Source organism: Bison bison, unplaced genomic scaffold, assembly GCF_000754665.1.
Source record: "Bison bison bison isolate TAMUID 2011002044 unplaced genomic scaffold, Bison_UMD1.0 scf7180017864162, whole genome shotgun sequence".
In the NCBI taxonomy this organism is placed as follows: domain Eukaryota; kingdom Metazoa; phylum Chordata; class Mammalia; order Artiodactyla; family Bovidae; genus Bison; species Bison bison.
Window position 1 is genome coordinate 4,007,240 of NW_011494734.1, and position 6,233 is coordinate 4,013,472.

General features: G+C 38.2%; 1 protein-coding gene across 3 annotated transcripts in view; it reads right to left on the minus strand.

Moving 5' to 3' along the window:
* The window catches only part of PNPLA8 (patatin-like phospholipase domain containing 8), a 50,412-nt gene that overhangs the window by 41,533 nt on the left and 2,646 nt on the right, over nt 1–6,233 (minus strand). The window lies entirely within an intron of this gene.

Sequence of the window (6,233 nt, forward strand, 5' to 3'; positions counted from 1 at the left end):
AAAAAAAAAAAAAAAAAGATTAGGATTCAAGGTAAAACTGAAGTTGGGGAAGAGATAAAATATATTACATTACTTGAACTAAACTCAGGAACTTGTCTCAAAAGAAGATAGGACAATATATTTTCATGATGGCAATAGAGATTTCATTTTTAAGCAAATAGAAGGTAATTAATGTTTTAGTATAGAAATCAATGAGAAAAGAAGTGAATAGTAGGATGTTTCATGGAAACTAATTTAGAGAAGCTACCGGATAAATAAGGTCTCCTACAACACAAAACCGAACATGCAACTGTGAAACAAAATCTATATTCATGGTAAGACAAGGAAAACTTACACATAAAAGTTCTTCTCTGCCCCCTGGCCTCCTTTCTACCTGCACTCTCTGCCTACCACACCTCCCCCACCAGCAGGAATACCTGCTCCACATTCACAGCAACATTCTCCCAACATCAGCAAGACAGAACATCTTTTCTTGACCTTGTAAAGGGCCACATGACCCGCTGTGCTGGTACTTAAGTCTGGATTACGCAAACTGTCGATATACATTATTTTATGTACAGCCCTCTGTTTCAAAACATCTTATATATATACACTGTGTCTCAACTTCTAACAGCTGGAACAGTTCTCAGAGTTTTCTGAGATACTCTTCCTGGGTTATAATCCTCAAATCTGGCTCAAATAAAATCTCCCAATTCTTTCTTAGACCTGCTGATTAATTTTTCATTGACACAATTTAAATATTCTACTGTTTTTCTTCTTTATTATTAAAGTCTTATCTAGTTTATGTGACACTAGACTTCAAGTTCTTTGAGGACAATAGTCAAATCTCATACTCCTATTCACTGCAAACCATTTATAGAATATTTAATCTGAAACTTAGTCCCCCTGAAACTGAGTTCCTCTGTCGAATTTATTAACCTCTATCCAAAATGCTATTCTCCTGTCCAACACCTGTTCCCTTCAGGATTGAGGCATATCAAAGAAAAGGGGGGACTGAAACCAACCAGGACCCTATGGGACCCTCCCATGCATGAAAGCCTGTGTCTCCAATTTCTTGTTTGTAAGAAAAAGGCCTTCAGCCTCTGAGACCCTCCCTGAGTTCCAAAGGGCAGATTCAAACAGTTAATTAAGAGAGTGAGGGAATGCAGAAAGAGACATCAGTGCAGAGATGGGACAGGGTCCTGGTTCATCCTGGGGGGATGTATGTAACAATCTTACAGAAATCTCTGAGTTCTTCTACAGGAACTAAGGCCCCTCCCCGGGAAGACGATAGTAATGGCAGGCTGAGCACAAGCCCTAAGACCCCAGACTGGCTGGAACCAGAAAGCTGATGACTGAGATTCCTGCGACACCATTTTGTCACTTCAACCTATCAGAAGAGGCCTCCCCACAAATTTTGCTTATAAAATCTCTTCCCCTAAACCCATCAGAGTTCAGGTCTTTTGAGCAGGTGCTGCCAGCTTTATGGCTCTTGCAATAAACCCTTCTCCCACTCCAAACGTGGACATTTCAGTTTGTCTGGCCTCACTGTGTGTTCGGCACACATTCAACAACTTGATGCCAGATACAGTCCTAAATGCTGAGACCACAAAGAGGATACCAAGAAACTTTCAGTCTAGAGCTTGAGATAGCTTGTAAAGATTTCATGGTCTAGTAGTGACTGCTCATTTAATCAAAGAAGTCAGACTAGAATAAACTACGTGCATACATGCTAAGTCGCTTCAGTAGAGTCTAACTCCTTGAGACCCTATGGACTGTCCGTGGGATTTTTTTAGGCAAGAGTACTAGAGTGGGTTGCCACACCTTCTCCAAAACTATGTGCAACACCTAATAGACAAGGGGCTCATAACCACAACATAAATGCCATTTAAAACAGATATTCTGTTCTTTCAATTGGTAAAATGCAAATAGCTGATAATATCCAGTACTGATAATAACCTGGGGAAATGGGACACAGAGGGCTACCTGACAGAATTTAATGAATTTTTAATAGCTATCTATCAAAATTTTAAAGGCACATGTTCTTTGATTAGTAATTCCAGTAATTCCACCATAAAGAATCTATCCTACAGAAATAACTGCACAGGAGTACAGGTACATACACACATTCTTTGCCACACTGCTTGAAATATCAAAACACTGATCAACAACTCTTAAGTGTCTTCTAGAAAGGGATGGTTAAATAAATTACAGTACATAACATATAATACAATGAATTACAATGTAATGTTACATAGCAGTTAGGAACTAGATGATCCAATGTATCTAATGTATATATCCTTTATATACAGTATAGAGAGGAAGGCAAACTGCAATAACATATGTAGGAATATCATACACACAAGGATACACAGATGTAGACACAAAGGTATTATGTAATACAAGAAAACAAAAACCTATATATGCAGCTGAAATCTGTGGCTACACACACACACACACATTCTGAAAGGGTAAGCATCTGTTTATTCCTGTGAACTGAGATGTGGAATTGAAAAAGAAGGGCTTTCGAGAGAAGGGCTTTTACTTTTGGATGGATTCTATTATTTACAAAGAGAAAGCATCATATTTGTAATTTAAGAAAACAATGCAATGCACTTTAACAGATGGTACTATATGAATGGAAGACACAAAGAGTAGACATCCAGGTCAGTCTGAAAAAAAAAGATGCTGAAAACTGGGCAAAAAAGTAATTCATCACATGGTAAAAGATCAGAGAGGAAGGAGAGAATTCTAAATAATGGGGAAAACAAACACAAACAAACAAAAAAAAGCATTTAAGAAACTACACACAATATAAGCAAAAATTGCAAGCAGTCAATTCTTTCTAAGACCTGGAGCCACTAATGAGGGACAGGCCAAAGGTGATACTGCAAAGACAGGAGGAGCCAGATTATGAAGGGTCTGACAATCTTAGCAAAGAGATTAAAGATCAAACTGTCAATGAACTATGTTAAGCAAAGGAAAGACATTAGGAAGATGCTGCCAGCAGATCTCTGACAGATGGAGTAACGGGACAAGACTATGAATGACAGGAACCAAGAACCCATTGTGATTCTTCAGAAGATAGTCTGAACTAACATCTTTCCAAATTGCACGTGAGCATACTACTTTAAAATCTGTAGAGGGGAGGAAAGAAAAAAAGCAAACCTATGTGCCTTGCTGGCTCTTCTGAACCCCTCAGGATGTGCAGTCAATGTAATAAGCTGAATTAACACACAAGTTCCACCATCCCCAACACAGAAATACATGATAAAATACATCTAAAGGACTCGTGGATAAAAAAGCTATACTCAAAACTAATAATGGACTCCTGTAATTCAACAACAAAAATCAATTAAAAAATGGGCAAAGGACTTGAATAGATGAAAGACATCATCTTTCTCCAAAGATGACACTCAGTAAATTTAAGCACAAGAAAAGATGAAAAACATGACTGATATGAGAGAAATACAAATCAAAACCAACTGAGGTATTATCCCACACTTATCAGGATGGCTATTACCAAAGAAAGAAAAGAAAAGAAAAAAATACCTGAGAAATAAATTCTGTTGTTTAAACCAAAAAACAGAACAAAACAAAAATGCCAGAAAATATCAAGTGTTGATAAAGATGTGGAGAAGCTGAGCACTGAACCGGAGCACTGTTGGTGGAACTGGAAAATGCTGTAGTCACTATGGAAAATAGTAAAACACAACATTATAAATCAACTACACTTCAATAAAAGTTAAAAAACAAAAAACCAGTATACCAATTCCTCACAATATTAATATAGACCTACCATAAGATCCAGTGATCCTAGGTATATATTCAAAGAAACTGAAAACAGGGACTTAAAAAGTGTGCACACCGATGTGTATCACAGCACTCATAACAGCAGAGGTGGGAACCATCCAAATGTGCACCAGTTAAATAAACAAAATGTGGTATATGCACACAATGGGCTGTTATGCAGACTGGAGAAGGAAGGAAATCCCCCCAAGCGCTAACGTGGATGACCTTTGAGGACATTAGGCAAAATAAAACGAACAAGTACTATATGACTCCACTTACATGAGAGCTCTAGAACAGTCAAATTCACTGAGACAGACAGCAGAATGATGGTTACAGGGCTAGAGGAATGGGACAGAGGGGAATTGTTTACTGGGTAGGGTTTCAGTTCTACAAGATGAAAAAGTACTGGAAATTTGTTTCATGACAATGTGAATCTACTGGATGCCACTGAACTATACACTTAAAAATGATTAACATATTAGATTTTATGATTTTTTTTTACCATAATAAAGTTTTTTTAAAAAAGAAACCCCCAATAAAACAAAACCAACAGTGGAAAACCCACGGTTGAAGAGGCATCACATACCTGGATCTGCAGTCACATTTCCTTTAAGATGCATTGACTAAGCAATGGAAACTAGTCTGAGCTAGGGAACTCCATGCGGCCTCTGCTGAGTCCACTGAAACCACTGTGGAAGGACACTTCCGAAGCTCAGGCAAGAGACTCTTTCAGCAACCCCCACTGAAGATGAACTCACAGTTAAAGAACCATCACTGCAAGAGACTACTGGCAAGTACAGCCAACAAGAAAAAGTGTAACCGAGATTAGAAATAATAGAAAATAAAGTAAGTAGGTTTAAGGCATTCAGTGATAGAACAAAAATAAGGAAGCAAAAAAAAAAAAAAAGAAAAAAACTGTACAAAATGTACAGGAAGAGTAAAATTTTAGAAATGAAAATTCCAGCTACAAGCTAGTTACTAGATGTTACTGTAATATGATGACAAAGAAAGGATGAAAATAAAGGAATAGGGGAAAATATATACCAAGGCCTATATAATCAAAAGAAAGCAAAAAGCACTTTAAAGCAAAAGCATTAAATAAGATTAAAAAGGCATACTATTTCATAGTAAAAGGAATAATCCATTTATTGAGAGTTATTAAACCTCAGTTTCCTAGGTCTTGGAGGACAAGACAACTTATTAACAAACAAGTAACTAATACAATGTCTAACAACAGATCAAGAAGTACCATGCAGAAAAATAAAGCTGGAGGCTGGGGAGAAAAGGGCCCAGGGAGGGCGATTTCAACTGATGTAGTCAGGAGAAGAATTGAGTTGACATGTTACTGGAGACCTGAATGAACCAAGTAAGCAAATTATTTCAAAGTATCCAGGAAAATAGCACTCAAGACAGAGGAAAAAGCAACCAAAGCTTTGGAGATAGGAATGAACTTTGTCTATTCAGGAATAATAAGAATAAGCTAGTTAAAGGAAAGTAAGAAATAGGAAAAATGGTAGACATGGGTCCAAGAGTCAAGCAGAGAACAGAGCTATAAAAGCCAGGATTACAGTAAGGGATCTTCATTGTTTCTTTCCAATAAGAGATAATCCTCAAGACCAACTAGAATACACCTATCAACCTGGCAAAGAAATACAGCATAGAAAGCAAATCTGAAAAGGGGAACAATTAAGGGAAGTCTAGACAATCTCATTATCATACAATTTTAGAACACCCCTCTAGAAAGACAGTTATCAGGCCAAAACTGCCAAAAAGAGCTGTCAACAAAATCAACAAGCTGAATTTAACTGCTCCCAAATCACAACACTAGTAAATGCAGATAAGGGTTTGGAGAGCAAATTGAGCTGAGACAAAAGTTAGATTGCAAACAGATAAAGAAGGTAAACTGTAAAGTGCCATCATCAACTGAGAAAAGAGCAGGAGGACCAGACTCTATTTATCAGTTCAGTTCAGTTCAGTCGCTCAGTTGTGTCTGACTCTTTGCGACCCCATGAATCGCACCACGCCAGGCCTCCCTATCCATCACCAACTCCCGGAGTTCACTCAGACTCACGTCCATCGAGTCAGTGATGCCATCCAGCCATCTCATCCTCTGTCGTCCCCTTCTCCTCCTGCCCCCAATCCCTCCCAGCATCAGAGTCTTTTCCAGTGAGTCAACTCTTTGCATGCAGTAACCAAAGTACTGGAGTTTCAGCTTTAGCATCATTCATTCCAAAGAAATCCCAGGGCTGATCTCCTTGCAGTCCAAGGGACTCTCAAGAGTCTTCTCCAACACCACAGTTCAAAAGCATCAATTCTTCGGTGCTCAGCTTTCTTCACAGTCCAACTCTCACATCCATACATGACCACTGGAAAAACCATAGCCTTGAGTAGACAAACTTTGTTGGCAAAGTAATGTCTCTGCTTTTGAATATGCTATCTAGGTTGGTCATAACTTTCCTTCC